The sequence below is a fragment of the Peromyscus californicus genome, unplaced genomic scaffold (assembly GCF_007827085.1).
Source record: "Peromyscus californicus insignis strain IS unplaced genomic scaffold, ASM782708v3 Scaffold_17__1_contigs__length_78620276, whole genome shotgun sequence".
NCBI lineage: Eukaryota > Metazoa > Chordata > Mammalia > Rodentia > Cricetidae > Peromyscus > Peromyscus californicus.
This window is the reverse complement of record NW_026294469.1, coordinates 53236310-53260193: the sequence shown is the minus strand read 5'-3', so window position 1 is coordinate 53260193 and position 23884 is coordinate 53236310. Positions and strand designations below refer to the sequence as shown.

Sequence of the window (23884 nt, the reverse complement as noted above, 5' to 3'; positions counted from 1 at the left end):
GCCCTTCCCACTGAAGATCAAGGAGGACCATCCACTTGGATTTGGGGTCTCCATTCCTTTGTGTCCTCAAGGACTCTTGCAATTACCCACTTCTCCCAAGCTACATTGACTTGTTCCCACCACAAGATCATTCCAATACTCATGTAAATAAGATCAGATTTGACGTGTCTTAAAATATTCTTTCTTGGCCTGGTTAAAAGCCCATGACTGGGCCGGGCGGTGGTGGCGCACGCCTTTAATCCCAGCACTCGGGAGGCAGAGCCAGGCGGATCTCTGTGAGTTCGAGGCCAGCCTGGGCTACAAAGTGAGTCCCAGGAAAGGTGCAAAGCTACACAGAGAAACCCTGTCTCGAAAAACCAAAAAAAAAAAAAAAAAAAAAAAAAAAAAAAAAAAAAAAAAAAAAGCCCATGACTGGAGAGGTCATAGGCCCTGTTGGATAAACTATTCTGTTGTTTTTGCTAAACAGAACGTGGTGCCTATCAAACTGTCTCCTAAAGAGTTGTGTCTATGCACAGAAATCAGTGCTGCTCTCAGCAGGGGCCAGAGGAGCTGCTTTTTCAGTGGGCAGTGGTAACTGCCTGCAATGGGACATCTGTTTCACCTCTGCTGAGGTTTAGGCATCACTGAAGAAGAAGGTAAAAGCCTGGGAAGAGGGGCAGCGCTGTGGAGAGCCATCTTCTAGGCATGACAAGGCTGTAGTGCCTGTGGTCCTGGGGCAGCTGTGACTCCCTACACAAGACTTCCCAAAGATGGAGTTTGTTAGCATTCCTTCATGGACAGGGGAGGAGCCCACTGGGCCCATCCCTCTCTAGGAAGTTGCTAATGGCTGGGGTAGGGGAGGACACTTCCTTCAGTGGTGACGTCACTTGTAAGATGCCCGTGATCCTATAGTTAGCCCGTCATGAAGCTCATGTCAGTGACCTAATGCAACTCACTGGGTCGGGGGGAGAGAGATACATAGATATCAATATTGACGTAGACATAGACATAGATATGAAATACAGATAGACAGACAGACAGACAGATAGAGAGATGATAGATAGAAAGAGAGGAAGAGAGAGAGAGAACAATATTGTTGTTATAGAGTCATGGTTGATATCTAATACTTATTATAGATGTACTATGTACTTAATTGGTCACCTTAACACTTTATTATGGTTATAGTTGTTGATTAAAAAAAAACATGTGCTTCAACCTTTCATCAGGAATGGGGGAGGGGTTCAAGAGAACCCACACCTCCCTAAGGGACTGGTGGTAGTTAATAGTTGCTTGGGCAGTGGGGGAGGTCACTTTTCTCAGTGGTGTAGCCATGGTTAAGTTGCCCAGGCACCTGTGTATGACCTTCCACTGACACTCATACAGACAACTGTAACTAAATTCAGTGAGTCACACATGCACAGAAGACATGAGGGTAGGATGGGGATTTGTTGGGAAAAGCGGGATGGGGTGAGGATGATGAAAATTTGCTATATATATATATATATATAGCAAATTTTCATCATATATATATATATATATATATATATATATATATATATATGAAGCTATCAAACAAGTGAAAGAAAGAATATTCTTAAAAGGTCTATATTGGCACCAGAGCTGCTCTCTTTTGCCTTCTCTTCTCCTGCGGCTTATCCCCAACCTCCTTCTGTTTGCCTGTCTTTTGTGTGGGTGGCCCACTGAGTTTAACTCTGGTCATTTGCAGGAGCTCTTAAACTCACCCCATTGTGTTTCCATAACATCTACCATTCAGCCAATATGGTACTTTTCAAGGTCACTGTCATGCTATATGGTGACTCATGTCCAAGATGGCCCCCAGTCTTCTCCTAACCATATCCTCCAGGAACAGCTGACATTCTCTGCCACTCTACAAATACTTCAAGCTGATTCTGCTCCTCTTCCGCTACCCTCATCTCCTGAACTGGCTCTTCAGCCTCCCAACATCTAGAGAGTGATGCTCTCAAGCACTTTTGCCATTTTTCTTCTCCCCAGTTACTATAATACTCCTCCTCCAAGTAACCCTCCCAGTCACAGGGACACAGATGTGCAACTGATTGCTGTTAGAGTCCTAGTTCTCTGTCTGACAAGCTCTGGGCTCACATCCAACCATCAACCTGGTGTCACCACTTGAATGTCTAATGGGATTCTGAAATTTGGAGTCACACATGAATGAATTAAAGACCACAGACCACAAGTGATTATGAAAATTGCAGAGTAGACACCAAACCACGCTAAACAAAGAGCAATCACTACAAACAATACATAGTCATGATTATATTGTCTGTAAAATTTTGGTTATCATGATGCTATTTGAACAAGGTCAACATACTGTATGTTAACTAGAATTGTGTCGTGGTCTACCTGTATTCTCTTCTACCCAGGAGCAGAATCCCTTTAAGTTATATAAAATCTTTCTTTGGCTTTAGTTTGGACACATGCTGGGTGGTTCACCTCTCATAGGCAGGGAGTTCCAGTTTTTTACCCTACCTGAAGGCCCAGCCCAGCCTTGATCTAACCAGCAGCCATTGCCATAGCAACTTACATTGTTGTTTGTGGCAAGAATAAATATATACAGCTGGCAGAACTGGTCAGCTTTGCCATTTTCCTAAAAATTAGCTACTTGTTTTGAAAGGTTTACAGTTTTATGGGACATAATACATGAACTTTCTTCTGTGTACATGATTAGAGTAAATGTTTCTAGACCTTCAAAATACCCTAACTAAAATCCTAGTTAAGATTTCACTGATATTTTTATAATTCTTGTTTAATCTACCTAAGAGTTCAGAATGCCCCAACACTTACTCAAGGACCTCTTTATGCCGCTTGTCAGCATTTAACATGCCCTGCATAGATCCATGGACCTTTAGTGCTTAGCATTTATTACAGTTCTAATGGTATCATTTTTAAAAGTTACATTTTCTTGTGGGTAATTGCTAAGGAGAAAAGTGCTAATGACTTTGGATGGCTAACCCATGTCAGACAATTATACTTCACTCATTATTTCTGGTAACCTTGATATTGTCCACTTTCTTTCCTTTGTAACAAATCACATCAAGCATGCGATTGCAGTTTTAGCTCCTTGTCCTTAATAACCTCCTTCTCTTGGTGGGGGAAGAGTGGGGTCTTGTTTTTAGCTCAAAACGGCCCCAAATGCACAATCTTTTCGCTCAGGCTCTTAAGTTCTGGGATTACAGGTGTGTGCTACCACATCTGGTTTCAGTTTTCATCTTCTTAAAAGTGTTATTTGAGCCGGGCGGTGGTGGCACACGCCTTTAATCCCAGCACTCGGGAGGCAGAGGCAGGTGGATCTTTGTGAGTTCGAGGCCAGCCTGGTCTACAGAGCGAGATCCAGGAAAAGGCGCAAAGCTACACAGAGAAACCCTGTCTCAAAAAAAAAAAAAAAAAAAAGTGTTATTTGAATCACAATCACTAGGGTTTTTGTTGTTGTTTGTGTATTTGTTGTTTTGAGTAAATTCTCTTTTTTTTTTCCTTTTTGTTGTTCATGACTTAGGTTATCAGATCTAGAAAACCCATGTCTATTCCAAGATTACAAATTTCAGCCCTATCCAGGTGTGTCGGCCTTCTGCTCAAGCTGGCATTTAGGGGATAGACTTTATTCACCCACCCACCCCCATCTTTGAACTGTCTCCTGAGCCGCAGACAACATCTTTCTCTGTGTATTTCACTTCTCTTCATGGTTAACTGTTGCATTCGTTCCTTTCCTCATCTCTGTGAGAGGAAATCTGTAGAAACTGTGTGAGAGAGGAAGAATTTGCTTTAGCTAACAGTTCCAGTCTGCTGTGGGATAATGTTTTTATATACTGGTTTAATAAAATGCTGATTGGCCAGTAGCCAGGCAGGAAGTATAGGCGGGGTGAGCAGACGAGGAGAATGCTGGGAAGAGGTAGGGCAGAGAAGGAGTCGCCAGGTAGACACAGAAGAAGCAAGATGACAAGGCAGAACTGAGAAAAGGTACCAAGTCATGTGGCTAAACATATATAAGAATTATGGGTTAATTTAAGTGTAAGAGCTAGTCAGTAATAAGCCTGAGCTAATGGCCAAGCAGTTGTAAATAATATAAGCCTCTGTGTGTTTACTTGGGGGACGTGAGTGGGAAAGATCTGTCCCGACTACCGGCTGGGACACAGAAAAACTTCTGACTACACCAGTCCATCATGGCAGGGAAGATTTTTGGTGTACTTCACTGTTGCTGTGATAAAGCAATGACCAAAAACAATCTGGGGACCAGGAGGTTTATTTCAGCTTATACTTTCAAGTCACAATCCATCATTTAGGGAAGTCATCAGGAACTCAAGGCAGAAACTTGGGGCAGAAACCATGGAAGAATACTCTCATCCTTTCTGCTAGCTTTCTTATACAGTCTAGGATGACCTTCCTTGAGATAGTGCGGCCCACTTATATCAATCATCAATACAGTCCTCCACAGACCAATCAGTCCAGGCAAGTCTTCAATTTGAGTCTCCCCTTTCCCAAGTGACACTAGTGTCTTAGTTTGAGTTTCTGTTGCTGTGAAGAGACACCATAACCACAGCAACTCTTATAAGGGAAAACATTTAATTGGGTGGCTCACAGTTTAGAGGTTCAGTCTACTATCCTCATGGTAGGACATGGCAGTGTGCAGTCCAACATGGTGCTTGAAAGGTAGATGAGAGTTCTACATCTTACACAGGCAACAGGAAGTGAACCAAGACACTGGGTGGTATCTTGAGCATAAGAGACCTCAATGCCCACCACCACAGTGACACACTTCTTCTAACAAGGCCACACCTACTCCAACAAAGCCACACCTCCTAATGGTGCCACTCCCTATGAGATTATGGGGGTCAATTACATTCAAATTACCACAACTAGGTTGTTTGAAGTTGACAATAAAATCTAGCCAGGATAGAAAGCATGGTGGCTGAGGTGGTTTGAGGCTATGACAGGGGGAATTTCTGGCATGGTTTACTCAGATCTCTATCAACCAAAAGAAGAAAGATCTTGGGCCAGAAGCAAGGATGGCTATAACCTTCAAGTCCTACCTCCTGGTAGCCTGCTTCCCCTAGCTAGTCCCCAATTCCTGAAGGTTCCATAGCCTCCACCAAATAGTACCACTAGCTGTCAACCAAATGTTTAGACATATGAGCCTGTGGACGGCACTTCACCTTTAAACTGTTAACAACTGCTCTTGCTGAGCACATGCAGCTATACCCACAGAGAGGACTTCAAGCAGTACTCTGTTGCTCTGGTCTGACCTCAGTGATCCTAGATTGCATCTGCTCCTGAGTTTTATGAGCTCATTCCTCTCTGGAGGTGAACTCTGCCTTGTGTCTGTCAGGTGGATCTGTGTAGAGGAGCTGCTGCCTCTTTCTCTAATGGTGGGGGACAGTCTAGGATCTTAGCACCAGGGCTCTTTTGCAGAAGCTTCACTGTAATTCTGCTCCCTGAAGTACTCAAGGAAAGTTGTGATTTGGCAATTTACTTAGAATCCTAAAGAGCATCTTGAGAGCTATCCTCTTCCCAGGCTTCCTTTACTCTTGCTGGGAGAAGAAACATCTTCTATATGGATTGTAAAGTCCACATGAAGAACACAAAGTGAGGTCATGTGGTAGATGCCACAGCTTTTGTAACAACTAAAATTATGACGTGCTTACACAAAGGCAGCCTGTGATATCAATAGGGCTGCAGGCTCATTTGTAACAGCAAGTAAGCTAACAAACATGGAAACAATTAAAATGTCAACAGTAGAGGCCAGAAATGATGGTGTGACAGTACACAGGGCATGACAGGAGGTTGAACAACAACGAACACGCTGCTACTATTGCAAGCATGCTAATGATCGAAAGGAACATGTTGCAAGCATGCTAATGATCGAAAGTTGGAGGTGCTAGGCTCAAAGGCACATCCAATGGGGTGTCATTTATAGACCATTCAAAAGCACATAAAAACCAGAACATATTTAAGGTAGATCATTTATAATGGAGCTGTAATGAAGAGCAAAGCAGTGGCCAGCACCAAATTCATGGTAGGGTTACTATTTTTAAAGTAGTACATTGGCACCCAAATCAGTGCATCTTAAAGACTTTCCTGGTGACAACTGTCCTCACTGTTTTAAAGAACTTTCAGAAGGCCAGAAGTGATCATGGATGAAATATTGTCCTGAATTTATCTTTGTTGTGGGATAATCTTTTTGTACACTGTAAAGATGTGTCTCTGCCTAAGGTGCCTTCTGATTGGTTTAATAAAGAGATAAATGGCCAATAGCTAGGCAGAAGAGAATAGGTGGGACTTTCTGGGAGAGAGAGAAAATGAAGATGAATCTAGGCTTGCAAGAGATGTCAACAAGACACTGAGGAAGTTGGATATACAGCACAAAGGAGAGGGCCACGTGGCAGAACATAGATTAGTAGAATAGGTTAATTTGAGTTACAAGAGCTAGTTGGGAACAAGCCTAAGCTAAAGGCCAAGCTTTCATAATTAATAATAAGTCTCCGTGTCACTATTTAGGGGTTGGTGGTCCTGACAAGAAAGTCCAAATACAGATACTAGCTCAGATATGGGGCCTAGGTGAGGTTTTCTTCTCTATGGATGTGAGGAACTCTACCCAGTGATGAACAGACTATATGAGCCTCATTGTCACATTAGGATCCAGAGGGTCAGAAAAAGATGCTCTCCAGCAAAAGGGGCAGCAAGAGCTCAAGTTTCTCATAAGTTCTGGCAGAACTTAGTATGTGTTGACTGCCAAAGCATGTGAATGTGGTTTCATATCATGGTAAGAGAGCTCAGAGAAAAATGGGTTTCTCCTTGTCTCACTAGAGAAAGTCTAGTTCCTTGTGCATGGCACTCACAATGGGTGGAAGATCAAGGAGTCACCTGGCACTTTTCAGAACAAGATGTGTTTTAGTAGGTCTAATCTCTCGTCCCCCTAACAAACACCAAGGCCCCTTACCACAGCAAGTGGGAGGGGCTCTGACACAAGCTTAGTAAATCACTTCCTAGTCCAGGAACCAAATGCCAGCTCTTATTTTAGGGTCTTTTCAAATACAGTACTCGTATCTGTTTTTTTTTTTTTTTTTTTTTTTTTTTGCTATATTTCATTTGCTCATGGCCAACAATGGTTCTAAGTATTAAATGGAAAATTCCTGAAGTAAACAAATAATAAATTTTAAACTGTACACTGTCTCAAATGACATTGCAAAATCTTATACTGTCCTGCCTAGGGTATTGATCACTCTTTTGTCAATGTATCTGTTCCCAGAGAGTTGAACAATCTCGTTGGTCCTTAGAGGAGAAGATCTAAGTTTTCCCATGAATCCATGCATGAACTCATTCTCTTGTAAAACAAATATCACCAAGTTCTTAATATTGAGATTTGTGTGTGGATATTGACAGCATATGCAGAAAGTATGGATTTCTTCCTCTTACCAAATGATTGTAGCCTGAGGCTGTCCTCCCTGTAAGACCTTCCACCAAGATTAGCTAAACATTCTTCCTCATTCAGCTGTATATAATAAACTCAATTCCCAGATGCAGACATATACAATAAATGTGCTGCGTTTCCAGGCTGCTGCTGGCGCATCTCTATCAGAGCACACAGCCCACATGATCCCAGCTTTTCTTAATGTCTTAGTTAGGGGTTCTATTGCTGTGAAGAAACATCATGACCACAGCAACTCTTACAAAGGAAAACATTTCATTAGGGCTGGCTTATAGTTTCAGAGGTTTACTCCACTACCATCATGGCGGGAAGCAAGGCAGCATGCAGGCAGACATGGTGCTAAAGAAGGAACTGGGAGTTCTGACATCTTGACTCACAGACAACAGGAAGTGGTTTGTCTCACTGGTTGTGGCTTGAGTATACATGAAACCTCAAAGTCTGCCTCCACAGTAACACACTTCCAACAACAAGATCACACCTATTCCTACAAGGCCACACTTCCTAATAGTGCCACTCCCTTTGGAAGCCATTTTCTTTTAAACCACCACGGTGTGTCTGCCCTTTCTTCATTCCTTTTCACCTCAGTTAAGGCAGTCCCCAAAGCGTTCAGGTCATGGCACAGTGACAATTGTTTCTGTGTCCCCACCTGGATAGAAAGAGTTCCTGAGCACACTTCTGCCTGTGAACTCTGTGGAGTCACAGGGGAAAGAGTTTAGGCTTCTTAGCCCAACAGACACAAGTAAATTTTAGTGCAGGAAGCCAAACACGAGTCTAAGAGTGACTGAAGACAACCACATTCTTAGAATATACTAGGCTCATGAGAAAGAATTCTAAGGGCTGGAGATGTAGCTCAGGGGTAGAATGCTGGTCCAGCATGTATGAAAACCGGGCTTCACTCCTCAGAGTTGAAGAGGAAAACAGTTCTGCATTCCCGGGTTGGGGAGGGGCATGCATCTGTTACAGAATTAAATTGAACTTTTACTAAAATGTCAACAACTCCAATTTGTATAGGAGTCAAGGTGATAGCATTGGTTGGGGGCAAAAAAAAGTTAAATCTTCCCTCTTATAAATATATATGGTTATAAATCTTCATCGTGAAGAAGTTACTGATTTTGTTCTGACAGTCTTAGCTTATAGATACTACTAATCAGAAATTATAGATATTACACCTGGGTTAAACTCCTGTTTGAAGTAGACAGGGCCTCATATTATGTAACATTATTCTCATTTCACTGGTGAAAATTGCAACTATTTTGCTAAACATCACAAAGCCCATAAAGTTGGACACTGGGTAAATGTGTTTTCATGGAAGCTTTCCATAAATCCATCCATGTACTCATTCACTTACTCAACAAATATTTATTCCTGCGGAATCACCCGAGTCCATTTTTAAAACATTGCCATGTTTTAAAATTAGAAAACCCTTCACAAACAAACTTGGATGTGCCTTTAACTTTCTAAAAATAGTCTTAATTTTGCTCTTTTCTTAATGTCAATGCTTACTCTACAGACAATATAAATTTTGATTTTTTTTTTCTCAGATGGCACCGTCAATGTTGGGCTACAATCCCACTTAATGAGTCACAGACATGTACAACCTGGGTCTTTTCCCTGAAATAAATTGCTTGTCTGAAAGGGGCTCTGGGCTTTGTGCCATCTGTCTAAAGCAATATTGTTTCACTTTGCTTAAATATTTATTTATTCTTAAAATAACTTTTAGAACAATACATAGTTTAAACCATTTTTCCTTGTTCTTCTCCTGTTAGTAAAACCAATCCTGTAGCTTTGTGTTCCTTTTAAATCTCCATGGCAACACATTTCACGTAGTTGTCATACGTGTGCATACAGTTTTTGAAATTTTCAATGTAATGTATTTTTGCCAAAACTTCTCTAAAGTGTGGTAGGAAAGTCAGGGGTTTTGGTAGTTGTATAATATTACTAGCCAATAGCATTTTTAAAAAGAAATAGTGACCTTGATATTTAGTTTTTTTAGTCTTTGCATAGTCTAGATACTAGTCTTGTTAGACATATAGTTGATAAAGGTTTTTTTTTCCCCATTCCATTGGTTAACTCTTCACTGGAATATGGTGTTCTTTGCCACACAGAAAATTTCTGGTTTCGTGATGTCTCATGTGGGGATTGTCAGTCCTAATGGCTGCTTCTGCATCCTGTTCAGGAAGTCCCTCCCCATGCCAGTAGGCTCCAGCATCTCCCTCCCCCTTTTCCCTTTATCAGATTCAAGGTATCAGGTCTTACATTGAGGTCTTTGATCCACTTGGAGCTGAGTTTTGTGTAAAGTGGGAGATTAGATCTCCTTTCCTTCTTACACATGGAGCTGCCTGTCCAGTTTGACCAGTACCACTGAAGATGCTGTCTTTCCCCCTGATGTTTACTTTTGGCCCCTTTGTCAAAAACCATGTGTCCAGAGGTGCGTGGGAATATGTCTAGGGCTTCAATTTTATTTCATTGATCTATGTGTCTATTTTTATGGTAGTACCATCCATGCTGTTTTCATTACCATCACCTTTTAGTATAATTTAAAATCAGAAATCATGTGCTCGCTTCGGCAGCACAGACACTAAAATTGGAATGATGCAGAGAAGATTAGCATGGCCCCTGCACAAGGATGACACACAAATTCGTGACGCATTCCATATTTTTTTGTTAAAAAATATCAGAAATCATGATATTTTTAGCAGTTCTCTTATTGTCCCTATTATGTCCAGTTGACGTCAAGAAATCAGTGTTGTCCAGATGTAATAGGGGAAGATCCACACATGAGCTCACCGTACTTGTGACAGCATGCGGAATACCTGCACAGACTCAACCAGACGAAATCCCAGTTTGGAGAAGGGGAGGTAGACACAAAGTCCTATACCCCCGTCCCCCTAGCTGAGGAGTTATTGGCATTTGATTGCTGCTTGGAAAGGAAAAGTCGATTTTTTTTCTAGTGTTGTGAATACCGGGTACAATGACCACACTCCAAGGCAGACCTCACACCCAAGAGTAGTCAGCCAACACAAACTAGATTTGAGAGAGAAAGAGAGATATACATAGATAGATAGATAGATAGATAGATGGATGGATGGATGGATGGATGGACGGACAAACAGATAGATAAATGGATAGATAGATAGGAATTGGGTGTGTAGGAAGGTAGAAAAGGATCTGGGAAAAGTAGAGATGATGGGTGTATGTGAATGTAATCAAAATATATTGTATGAAAAATCTCAAAGCATTAATAAAAGTATTTTCATTAAATGAAATATTTTTTCTATTGAGAAATCTCAGTTTAGATTCCTAGCCCCTTTTAATTGAGTCATTTGTTTCCTTGATCTTGTATATTTTGGATATTAATTATTTCTCAGATGTATGGCTGATAGATTCTTTCCCATTTTGTGGGTTTCTTCTTTATTCAATTGACTGTTTCCTTAGGTATACAAAAGCCTTTTGGTTTTATGAGGCCCCAGTTGTCAGTTGTGACCTTAATTCCCACACAGAGTCCTGTTCAGAAAGTTCTTTCCTACAACTGTATCTTGTAGAGTGTTGCCTACATTTTCTTCTACCAGTTTTAGTACTTTAGGTTTCGAATTGAAGTCTTTGACCTCTGTGGATCTGATTTTTGTCCAGGGTAATAGATATGGGTCTCTCTCTCTCTCTCTCTCTCTCTCTCTCTCTCTCTCTCTCTCTCTCTCTCTCTCTCTCTGTGTGTGTGTGTGTGTGTGTGTGTGTGTGTGTGTGTGTGTGTGTGTGTAGAGGTTAAATTAGACCCACCACATTGGTACTGGTACAAAAATATGCATTCAGAATGAGTACCGTATTTTTCTTTAAATGACTATAGCTCTCTAGAAATTTGGAATAGCAATCCCTTCCATATTTTTTCCATTCAGGATTGAATTGTCTATCTAGAGTCTTTTCTGGTTCCATATGAATTTCAGGATTTTTTTTTCAGCTAGTCAATCAGCATATTTAGATTATATGGGTGACCTTAGGCTTTATAGTCAGCTATCTTGTAGACTAGTGGAGAAGCAAAACAAACAGCAAAAACAAAACACTCTGATGTGTTAATGTGAAGAATGTTGTGGGCATTTTTATTGGAATTGTGTTGAGTCTATTAATTGCTTTTAGTAGGATGGTCATTTTCACAATATTAATTCTATTGATTCATGAACATGGGAGGTCTTTCTAGTGTCTTTCCCAGTCTCTCTCCTCAGAGATTTGAAGTTTTCATTGTAGATGCCCTAGCTCCAAATCTTCACATATAAGTGGTAGCTCTTACCCCTCATCAAAGAGGATTCTCTTTGTAGCAGATGGAGACCAAAGAAAGCCACAACTGGTCACATTGTAGAGATCAATGGCTTGTTGGGAGCCCCAGCCCCATCTACATCAGAGCTCCTGCATTTAAGACACAGGGAATGCTATAGATGAGCAGGCAGAAAGATTCTAAGAGCCAGAATGCCAGGGAATCTGATGTGAAACAGTCTCCTTTAGAAATGGCTGCATAAATAATACCAGGACAGTGGCAATATCAGTAGACATACTAACATGGAAGGGGAACTTTCTAGGGGTCCCATCCCTAGACAAAAAACCACAGACAACTAATAACTGCTGGGAGAGAGAGTATTAGCCTCTCTCAGGGATGAATGCCCTTATTGGTTATTCAGTCCAAAGTGGTCAGACCTGAAACTTTATACACACAAACAACAGGTAGTATTTATATGCATATATAGAAAACAGTAAAAATCAAGAGAAAAAGAGGCTATTAATTAGAGGAAGGCTTGGAAGGAACTGGAGGGAGGGGACCTGGGAGAGGTTGGAGGGAGGGAAGGGAGAGGGAAAGTGATATAATTCTGTTTTAATAAAAAAGTACTATAATCATTTAAAGGTGATAAAATCTAATTAATAATAAATGCCTTCTGAATTAACTAGAAGAAAAAAAAGGAAATGATGACCATGGAGTTTAATTCTAGAAGGATCTGTAGAGAAGATTGAGATCCAATGTGGTATTGTATGCTTGAGGAAGAACTAGCTTACATCTAGCCTGGCTGACTAAGGAGCTGAACTACCCCAGGCAGGGACTAGAGCCAGTAGTGGTAACAACTGGGGCCCTGCATGGTGACTGCATTATAGATTAGGGTAGGAGGTGGGGGGTATATACACAGTTGCGCGCGCGCGCACGCGCGCACACACACACACACACACACACACACACACACACACACACACACAGGCGCGGCTGTACGTTCCTGGGCATGATAAGGTTCCTAAGACCTGACTCAAGCCATCAGGCCTAGAAGAATCTGTGATCTGGAGTGGAGAAGGTCACATCCAGGAGGAGACAGGGGAGTAAAGGAGGGTTTGGGGTAAGTAGATGGAAGATGAGGCCAGAGAAGAGAAGAGATGGCAACATACAGGGATCTAACCAAGTCACAGTTTGCCCACTCACATAGGAACTCTCTGATGCTTCTTCCGCTGCTCTGATGTACAAGGAGACCCCAACTTCTAAGATTTCAGGTATAGCTTCCTAGTCAAAGCTAGGTCGACACCTGACTTCCTGAGGACCAATCAGATTATTTTCTGAGGTTTAATAATCCAGCTAGTCAATCAGCGTATTTAGATTATAACACGTGACCTTAGGCTTTATAGTCAGCTATCTTGTAGACTAGTGGAGAAGCAAAACAAACAGCAAAAACAAAACACTCTGATATGTTAATAAAAAAATACAGAAACAACTGTAACAGAAGAGTGCTTCCTAGATATTCTTACCTCTCAAGGTCATGGTTGTTGGGGTTTAGATGCTATACTGGAGGCTCCACACTCCTTGGGTGCACAACAGAGAGACTCTGCTCCACGGTCGTTCAGGGACCCAGGCTGAGGCTTTGCCACTTGCTTCCCAAATCACTCTGGTCATATATAAAATGAGGAAGAGCCGGGTGAAGAAGGCACTTCCCTATTACCTCCCTCATTTTAATTGTACTGCCAAGGAGGGAAAGGGTTGAGGAAATGGAGTCTGCACAGCCTACTCAGAAGAGCATTCTCTCCTGTTTGTGAAGAGGAAGTCTGAGTTGTGGTCACTTATCTGTATCAGGCATAATGGAAGCCAGCGTTCAGGACGGAGGTAGTATCAACGGGATGCAATGGTCTCCCACATAAAGTGAGGCTGAGGATTGCCTGGGCATGGAGTGGGAGCAGTTTGGGTGGGTTTGGGGTCAAAAGCTTGAGTGCAGCAGTCCTGAGTGAGGTAGATGAGAAGTCAAAACAGGAAGCACAAGAAGCCTTTGAGGGGATTTTGATGTAAAGGACACCAGAGCACGAGGCACAGCTGAAATGAAGAGAGGACCCTTTTCCCATCCACGTGCAAAGAAATGGGGAGTGAAGGCAGGAAAGCCCGCGGATAATAAAACGGTTTCGGTTTCTTTGCTCAGAAAAGGATCTCACAGCTCTTTCTAGCTCAGTCATTAGCCTGTTCCTGCAGCTACAACAATGTACCATAAACTGGGCGGCTCATAAACAACAAGGAGTAACTTCCCTCAGTTCAGAAGGCTGGGAACTCAAGATCACATCAGTCTAGTGGGGTTCTGGTGAGCGCCCCCTCCTGGGCTGCTGTCTTCCATCTTCTCATTGTATCTTTTACATGGCATGAGGAACAGAGTGGGTTCTCTGGGGTACTTCTCATACATGTACCAATCCCATTCACCAGGGCTCTACTGGGAACGTCCCAAAGGTCTGCCTCCTAAGGGCACCATATTGAGAGCCAGGATTTCAACATATGCATGGGGGTGTGTGTGTGCGTGCAAATATTCACATAATCTAAATAATTACATTTGTATGTTTATTTTTCTATTTTAGTTTTTATTTTAATCCTTTCTTTTCTTTTGGATACAGGGTCTTGCTGTGCAGCCTAGGTATCCTGGAACTCTAGGATTCTCTACCCAGGCCTCCTGAATGCTTGTATCACTGGCCTGCACCACTCTACTCAGTTTTAACTTTTTAAAATATTCCTTTCCAGGGCCAGCAACATGACTCAGTGGGTAAAGACACCCTCCACCAAACCTGAAAACCTAACTCTGATCCCTGGGACTCACACTGTAAGAGGGAGCTAACTCCCTTAAGCTGTCCTCTGATCTCCACAAGTATGCTGTGGAAAATGCACACAAGTGCACACACACACAAGTGCACACACACACAAGTGCACACACACAGAGAATAAGTAAATAAAGATGCAATTTAAAATGTTAAACTTCTTTCCATGCACAATCAGTTCACTTGTCAGCCACTTCTTCTCCTCCTCCTCCTCCTCCTCCTCCTCTTCCTCCTTCCTCCCTCCTCCTCCTTCCCTCCTCCTTTCTTCCTTCTCTTTCCCTCCTCCTCCTTCTCCTCCTCCTCCTCTTCTTCCTCTTCTTTTTGCTATTTACTATCATGAGTCAAGGAGCATTTCAGAAGTGCTCACAACCCACAAGATCAGCATGCAGAAGCGATCATTGCCAAGCTGCCTGAGAGGCTAGTGGATGTATCCATGTATCTAGGATTTCAGATTCCAGTCAGGCGTCTGAGACTGGCCTCAATATACCCTCAGGCAAACAGGAGGGAAGCCTGGACCATCTTCTGCTCCTAACTACATTCACTATACCACAGATCTTCAGTTCCCCAGCTCCTCCTCTCCTCTTCCAAAGCCATCATCTTCTGTCACCTCCCCTGGTCCCGCAGTTGTCCAATGCAATATTCCAGTCATCAACAATGTGAAATTTCACCCATGAGAGTGCTGCTTGCAGGGAATGGGGCGATTTACAGTCTATTTATTGTATTCTTTTTTCTTTCTTCAAAGTTATTAGCTCCTTTGCCATGGTCCTTATTGCTGAAAGTGACCCATCCATCAGCAAGAGCATATTAGCGGGTAAGTGGAGACTACTACTGTAGAATATACTTAAAAGCCATTAGCTTTTCGGGGGACCACTTCTGTTTACTGTTTATTGTGAAGTTCAGTTGTGTGTGTTTTCCCCCTGGGCTTTTAAAAGCCTTTAAAAACAGTGAGGACAGTTTTTGAAAATCCACTGGGAATTGTACAAGCAAGACAGAGATACAGTCGTGAGTTAGAGAGGGGCTTTACTCTATTGGCCATCAGTTTGCAGGATCGGGCTGCCCCCTCTGTGTACCCCACCCCCTGAGCTTCAGGGTTAATGCACACCAGTTCATTTCACCCTAAATGCAAATATCAGCGCTGGAACAAATATTTAAACAGTGCCAATCAGAGCCTTTTACGCTCTTTATCAAACCCCAAAGCAAACAGTTTCTGAAAGATTTCTTCTATGAATGCTATTTTAAATTTACCTTTCAGGTCATGGGGTTTTTAACTCCTCCTTGGCTTTGCCAAGGAAGAAACTGAGTCCTAGAACACAAAGGCTAGTTAGTAGCGTTGGCAATAACCTCCAGGGACCCAGACGCCAGTTTTGTCCCCTAACTCTTCTCCTCTAAAGGTGCCCATCCGTGGTGGTTTGAATGAGAATACCCCCCCCCCCCCATAGGCTCATATATTTGAATGCTTAGTCACCAGGGAATGGCACTATTTGAGAAGGATTAGGAGGTGTGGCCTTGTGGGAGGAAGTGTATCACTGCAGGTGGCACTGAGGTTTCAAAAGTCCAAGCCAGGGCCCATGTCATTATATTCCTGCTGCTTTGGGATCCAGATGTAGAAACTCTTAGCTACTTTCTCCCCACCATAATGATAATGGACTAAACCTCTGAAACTGTATGCGAGCCCCAATTAAACGATTTCTTTAATAAGTTGCGCTGGTCCTGGTGTCTCTCCACAGCCATACAACACTAAGACACCATCCATGTGGGTGGGGCTGTAGGAAGGGCAGAATGAGGAATTCCTTCTGCTTGGGAGAAAAGGGGAGGTGGGACTTTCCTTTTTAAGTGTCGTGAAGGCAGAAGAGAAGGAGGAAGAGCTAACCCCAACCCTAACCCTTTCTTACAGAAGAGGTGGATGATGGGAGCTCAATCTCTGAGCCTCAATACACCTTCCATCCATCCCTTTCTCCGTGGCAAGGCTGGACTCTAATCTACCATGCTAGAAATTTCCAACAGACCTTTGCGTACCCCAGTGTAATGTCTTATTAGTGGGTCCATCTTCTCTCTACCGCTCCGCCTGGGTATAACGGCCTATCTTTTCCAATGTACTGTAGGTCCCTGTGGTGGTGGTGGTGGTTTGAAAGAAAATGGCCTCCAAAGGGAGTGGCACTTTTAGGAGGTGCGGTCTTGTTGGAGGAAGTGTGTCATGGTGGAGGCAGGCTTTGAGGTCTCATAGATGCTCAAGCCATACCCAGTGAAAGAGACCACTTCCTGTTGCCTGCGTGTCAAGATGTAGGACGCTCAGCTCCAGCACCATGTCTGCCTGCATGTCGCCATACACCCCAGCCGCCATGGGAAACCCTAGCTAAGAGAGTCCCCAAGGGCAAGGTCATGGCTTCTGCCGTCTTTGTAGTCCTAGTCTGAGCGCGATGCTCAGTATGCAAAAGACTCTCGAGTAAAGTATGAAAATTAAGTGGGCAAATCCAGGCAGTGGCATTCTTAAAAGAAACAGTGATGTTAGTCTGGAGAGCAGCTCAGCGAACATGCTGGCCTTCGCTAGCTTCTTTCCGCCTGACGGCTCCCGAAAGCTCTGTTTCTCAAAGGGAGGCTGAACTCTGAACTGGATTCCCGAGTTGTCTCCCGCAGACAGCTGAAAACCGTGGCATCGTGGGCCGCTGCTGCCCGAGCCCGGTGCTGCTTCCGGGTCACGAGTTGAGATGTGTGGTCACGCTCATCACTAGGCACACCCAGGCCTCACTAGCTTGTGAAGACCACTGAGCACACTTGCCCTACTGCCTCCAGCATGGTCACAATTTGGAACACCCGTTTGTCCAACTACCAACTTAGGCCTTCTTAAAGTGGGAGAGCAGCGTCTGAAGAGCCTCCCTTGCTTCTCGGGCCGCATGGTCTCTTCTTGCCTTTGTTGACAAGAAGGGTCTGGTTAGTTTCTCACTCCTCTCACATCCTGCCTCTTCACCTCACTTCCACCACCTCCTCCTCCTCTTCCTCCTCCTCCTCCTCTTCTTTTTCCTCCTCTTTCTTGTTTTTGACTCCTGTTTCTTCTCCTTGTTTTTTAGTTTTCTTTGATCACATAAAGCTACTGTGCAGGATAGTTTTCTGTCAACCTGACACAAGCTAGAGTCCTTTGTGAAGAGGGAACCTCAGTTGAGAAAACGCCTTCACACGGTTGGCCTGCGGGCAAGTCTGTTGAGCATTTTCTTGATTAATAGTTGATGTGGGAGGGCTCCTCTCACTGTGGGTGGTGCCACCTATGGGCAGGTGGTCCTAGGATGGTATAAGAAAGCAGACTGAGCAAGCCGTGGGGAGCAAACCAGTAAGCAGCACCCCTCTGTGGCTTCAGTTTCAGTTCCTGCCTCCAGGTTCCTGCTTGAGTTCTTGCCCTGATTTCCTTCAGTGATGGATTGTTACCTGGAAGTGTAAGATGAACTAAAATCCTTCAGTCCCAAGTTGTTTTTGGTCATGGTGTTTTACCAAAGCAATAGGAGCCTAAGACAGCTAGTATTATAGCTAAAAATGACTTTGGCTAAACTCTTAAACTCCGTATTTTCTCTTTATAACTATAAGTTGGAGTGACTAATACTTGCCCCATAAGACTATTGGAAGAATCACCTAAAAGGGCAGATGGAGCATGGAGGACTGCTCCTGCCACACCTGCTGCTCTTTATGGATACACAGGGCTGCCAACACACTGCGCACATTTAGGTTTAGACTTCTTTCACTTAAGCAGTCAGCAAAGATAGCCAACATCCTTGGCTTGTTTCCAAACTCAGAAGACCCTGAAGAAGACAGCCATCTCTGCTGTTGTGGAGAGACGGGGGTCTATAATATGTCCCACTGGACCGCCACATACTCCTCCAAATCCACACATTGAAATCCTAACCCCCAGAACCCCAGGACGTGCCTGTACCAGAACATAAGGGTTTTTTTTTACAGAGTTGATGAAGTTCAAACAATGATGTAAGATGGCTGTAATCCAGCCCCACTGCTGCTCTTCTGAGAAGAGGAATTGGGACACACAGAAATATCCGAGATACACAGAGAAGACCATGTGAGGATGCAATGAGATGAAGCTGTTGGAAAGCCAGGAGAGAGGCCCCAGAAGACACCAAGCTTGCTGGCTCCTGGATCTTGGACTTCAGTCTACAAAATCGTGAAACAGAGAATGTCTGGTGTTTAAGAGGCCAGTTCTCAGGGAGCTGAGAAACTAACCAAAGACAGCTGCTGGCCCTCACTTTTGTTTGTTTGAGGGAGTCTTATGGGCTGGACACAGAGAAAATGTGACCTTTTTAGGACATAGTCCTGGGGCACACTGAGTGATTCACCACTACCAAGTACTGGGCGTTTTGTTGCTGTGATAGAATGGGGGGGGGGTGCTGTCCTTGTTTGTGGTGGCGGTTCTGTTGGTGTTTCCCAAGTCAGAGGAGGTATGGCCCAGCCACCTCTGCTGCCCAAGTTCAGAGACCATCAGGGAAAATGCAAAGTGACAATGATGTCCCCTATGCTCAGCAGTCTTTTAGCTGAGCATGTGATACATGCCTGTAAGTTCAGCACCAAGGCAGAGGCAGGAGGATGATTTTGAGTTCCAGGTCAACTAGGACTACTTGGAAAGACTCTGTCTCAAAAGGAAAAAAAAAAGTGCTTTTCAATGTATGACTTCATAGATGAAAACTGAAGATAACTTGTCTAAATTCAAAAGCAGGGGGGTCGGAGAGATGGTTATGAGCATTCCCTGCTCCTGGTTCTTCTCTGACATGACAACTCACAACTATCTGTGACTTCTGACACCTCTTCTTCTGTGGGCTCCTGCACACATGTGACATACATACACTGACACACACACACACACACACACACACACACACACACATCAATCAATCAATCAATTCAAAATCAGATTGATGATAATTAAATACCTCAACCAAGAAAGCATTCAAAGGCAGCAGAGGCAAGCTAGAAATTGTGAATGAAGGAAAGAGCTGTAGCTGAAAAGCTAACAAGGACAAAGAAAATTAAAATGAACAAAAGCACATGAGGTAAATCATTGATAGAAGTTTATTCTCCTACACATGCATGGATGTAATATATATATGTATATATATATATATATATATGTACACATATATACATATATATATATGTGCCTTATCACTATTATGAAATTCTTTACAACCTTTTTTTTTTTAATGAGGGAAATAATCAGTGTTGCTTCCTTCCCTGCCCCATGGGCAAGGCATGGACTCTGAGTCACTTCAGATTACTGGAACCTCTGTTGTCTGGCCTCATAATGGAACCATCACTTTTTATATTGTTCCTATGGGAGACATGTTTTTGCATTCCAAGTGGCAGGAACCCAACTGGTTTTAAATCACAGCGTGTTTTTAAGACAGGCCTGCCAGTTTTCAATTTCAAATGGCTTCTGCCAACACTGCTTGGCGTAACATGTCTTATACAAAGAAGAAAATCAACTAGATATTATGATGGAATTGGAATCCATTCTCTCTCTGCCTTGTGAATGAGCTAAGATATGAAAGGCTAGTTTAGCCCTGCATAAATCTTGATTTACATGACTGGGAATTATTTCCGTGTGTGTGTGTGTGTGTGTGTGTGTGTGTGTGTGTGTGTGTGTGTACTCAGTTGCCCATATGTGTTCTATGGTATCTATAACATGAGAAATGCATGACATGAGAAATACAATATAGCAATATAAAAATTGTACTTGGGTGTGGTGACCTAAGCCTATAATCCCAGGATTCAGAAAATGGAGGCAGGAGGTTCAAGAGCTCCAGGCCAGTTTAGACATGAAGATCCAATCTCCAAATATAGATATATTTGGTGATGGGAATCAAACTCTCATGTAACTACTTTTGATTTTTATAAAGGAGAGGGGTTTCTTTCACATAATAAAAAAAAAAAGAAATCATTATCTCTAAGAGGCTGGAAAGATTCCTCAGTAATCATGAGCACTCATACTCTTGGAGAGGCCTGAGGTTCAGTTCCCAGCACCCATATCAGGCAGCTCACAACTTCCTGTAACTCCCAGAGGACCATCAGATGCTCTATTCTGAACTCTGCCAATACAAGGTACACACATGTATATGTACAGGCAAGCACTCATACACATAAAATAATTTTTTATTTATTTGAAGAAATATTTTTTAAAGAAATCATTAACATTTTTTAAAAAGTCATTTAGCAGCAAAAGGTGTTTTGAAACCTGCCTCTTTTGGAAAATGCCACAAATATGACCCTGTTCCAAGTTTCTCTCTGAAGAGAAGGTTGAGCTGGGTGGTGGTGGCACACATCTTTAGTCCCAGCACTCAGGGAGGCAAAGGCAAGCAGATCTCTGTGAGTTTGAGGCCAGCCTGGTCTACACAGTGAGTTCCAGGACAACCAGGGCTACATAGAGAAACCTTGTCTAGAAAAACCAAGAGAGAAAAAGAGAGAGAGAGAGAGAGAGAGAGAGAGAGAGAGAGAGAGAGAGAGAGAGAGAGAGTTAGAGTTGAGGAAGAGCATGAGGGGATGTGTCCTTCATTTGCATTGAATTTCATGAACTTTAGTTCTTTGCCGCCTGTTACCAAGCATACCTGCAGGATGGACAGGAGGACAAAAGAGGAAGGGAGTGGCCGAGGACAGCAGCTGCACTGTTCCAAAGCCAAGGTTGCCTATCCGGAGAGTCTGCTCAGCTCTGTGAGCTTTTCTTTTCCTTGTCGATAGCTAATGCATTCGTAGAACGTGCCCTAGTGTGGTTTCCTGTTGCTGTGATAAAATACCACAACCCAAAGAAGCAGGGAGGAATGGGTTTACTTTAGCTTACAGGTTTCAGTCCATCATCAAAGGAAGCCAGTGCAGGAGCTCAAGGAAGGAAACTGTGGGAGCCCACAAAGATTCAAACTTGTGGTTCGACTCAAGGTCAGAGAGTCAGAGTTTATGCTGCTCTCCAAGGCTGCATAATAGGGTGCAAAGGCATGGTTACCAGGTGTCTTATACTTCAAGGCCTAATCACAAGATGCTTTGTTGTGGGGCGGGGTTACACTTTTGAAGGGTCTACACTTGGTTGTACGTTGTGCTTTGATCTTGAAAGGGGGAGGTCTTTTGCCTCTCTCCTTGCTAGTGTATAAAAAGCCCATTAGAAATAAACTTGAGGCTGCTGGGTATTGACCCAGGGCCCTCCCGAAGCTATCCTGTGTCTCTGTCTTTCTCTCCATCTATGTCTATATTTCTATCTATCTTTTCTTAATTTTTCACTTCCCCCTTCAAGGGACCCTTCAATAGGTCGAGGCTGAACCCCAACCCTGGGCCGAAACAAACCTGGAGGCAGGAACGGACACAGAGACAGAAGGCCTGATGCTTACTGCCTTGTTCCTTAAGGCTTGTTCAGCTACTGTTCTTATGCAGCACAGGCCTACCTGCCTCAGGATGGCACCAACCACAGTGGGCTGGGGCCTCCAAATCAACTAACAGTTAAGAAGATGCCCCACATATATGCCCAGGGGCCAACCTGCATGAGACAGTTCTTCAAGTGAGTTTCCCTTTCCCTAGGTGTATTGGCAACTGAAGCTAACTATGACAGTATATAATTAATTAATATAAAATTAATTAATATAAAAATACAAAATGTAATTTTAGTGACACCTTTTTGGGGTCTCTGTCTCTGTAGTCTTCACCTCCTGGCCTACCTTCCACAGCTACTTTTATTAGTTTTAGATATATCTTCTCAATACTTGGGCAAACACGACCATACATTACCCCAGACATGTATATAAATTAAAGAGCATCTAGTGGAAATTATATTTCTTCCAGTATGTATTTTATTTTGTCAGTGTAAGAAAAGCAGTGAGCCTTATATATCTGTGTAAGCAACAGCAATAGCAGACATAGCCCAGCCTACTTGCCAACTGATACTAGGAGTCCAGAGGCACATCGTTTAAACAATAACTTGCAACTGTATTTCTTTATGTTTCAATGGAAGAGAAAGATAAACATTTCCAAGCAGGAAGGTAAAATATGGTCATAGATAGGGAGAGCTCTGCAGGGTATCTGTTCTTGGACGTAAAGGAAATACTGGTAATTGCTTTAATGCAGAACAGTGTACCTTTTGACTGCTCTTGGATGATAAATGGATAGCCTTAAATGTGGCTCAGAACTACCGGACCAGATTTACAAAGCAATACCTGTGTTGTTAAATATGATCTCTATCATGAGATCATTAGCCCAGCTTTCCTTAAGGGTGTGCACATGTCACCACCACCAGTCAAAGTTGATTGGTGCTCCGTGGTCTTCTTCCCTCCCATAGTGCTGTGTGACTACTGCATTGGGAGAGATTTCTAGACTTCCAAAAGTCTGAAATAGCCGCTGGTAATGAGCCAGAGAAGACAGTTATGGGAATTTGCAAAGACTTACGGGAATTTCAAAGTTGTTCTCTTTTTTATATACCTGAACATGCATATTTTGAAGAGTAAAATGGATTTTTACAACATCAGTTTATAGGTTACTTTTAAAAAATTAGTGTAATGTCTTTAAACTAATCTATGGGAAACATTTGGCTTATCCAATTCATTATTTGTGTTTATTATATTAAAATCCACAGCATTTTGCACTACCTAATGTTTAGTACTAAACTACTGAATGCTGGAGATGGAACTCAGTGGTAGAGTACATGTCTGGTACGCTGAAGACCTGAGTTCCATCCTCAGCAACCAAAGACCAGGAACCGACACAAATCCTTGGGGAGACTCCTCTAGCCTCAAATAGGTTATAGTTACTCCTTGTCTGGTTTGTAGTAGGATAGCTCTGACCTGTGGGAAGAGCATCGTTCCTAAGATGGCATAGAGGGTAGAGAGCAATAGTTTCATATGTCTAGCAAAGTAAGAAAGAACCAAGGTCGGACAATAAACAGGGAATTAGATGTGAAAGACACTGCAGGAAACAGCCAGTATAATGGAGCACACCTCTGATCTTGACACTGGTGACAGTTGGGGACAGCATGGCAGGAGGATGGAGAATTGTAAGCTAGCTTGGGTTACCTAGTAAGAGCCTGTTTCAAAAACATCAATAAACAAACGTGTTACAGAAGCTCTTTAAAATGTGCACAAAGAGCTGGGTGGTGGTGGTGCACGCCTTTGATCCCCAGTAGACAGATGAGAATTAAGGCAAGCTTGTGATAACGTTGGAGAAAAAGCCTTTGAATAGGTTTGACTTGCAAATGAGCCCGGGGAAATTTACATATTCAAATAATTTTATATCAACAGAGTAGTCCTTGGTGGCTTGCCCTGATGATGAACATGCCACCGCCTGAGTGCAAGTCACAATACACTGGACTCTCTCTGGAGGCCATGGGAGCAGGAGAAGGCAGGG

General features: G+C 43.0%; 1 long non-coding RNA gene and 1 other non-coding gene across 2 annotated transcripts in view; one reads left to right on the top strand and one right to left on the bottom strand.

Moving 5' to 3' along the window:
- LOC128112481 (uncharacterized) overlaps positions 1 to 23884 on the bottom strand; it is a 47824-nt gene that overhangs the window by 15393 nt on the left and 8547 nt on the right. The window lies entirely within an intron of this gene.
- LOC128113137 (U6 spliceosomal RNA) lies at positions 9993 to 10099 on the top strand. The gene has a single exon (XR_008219357.1). It is a non-coding gene; the product is annotated as a U6 spliceosomal RNA (small nuclear RNA).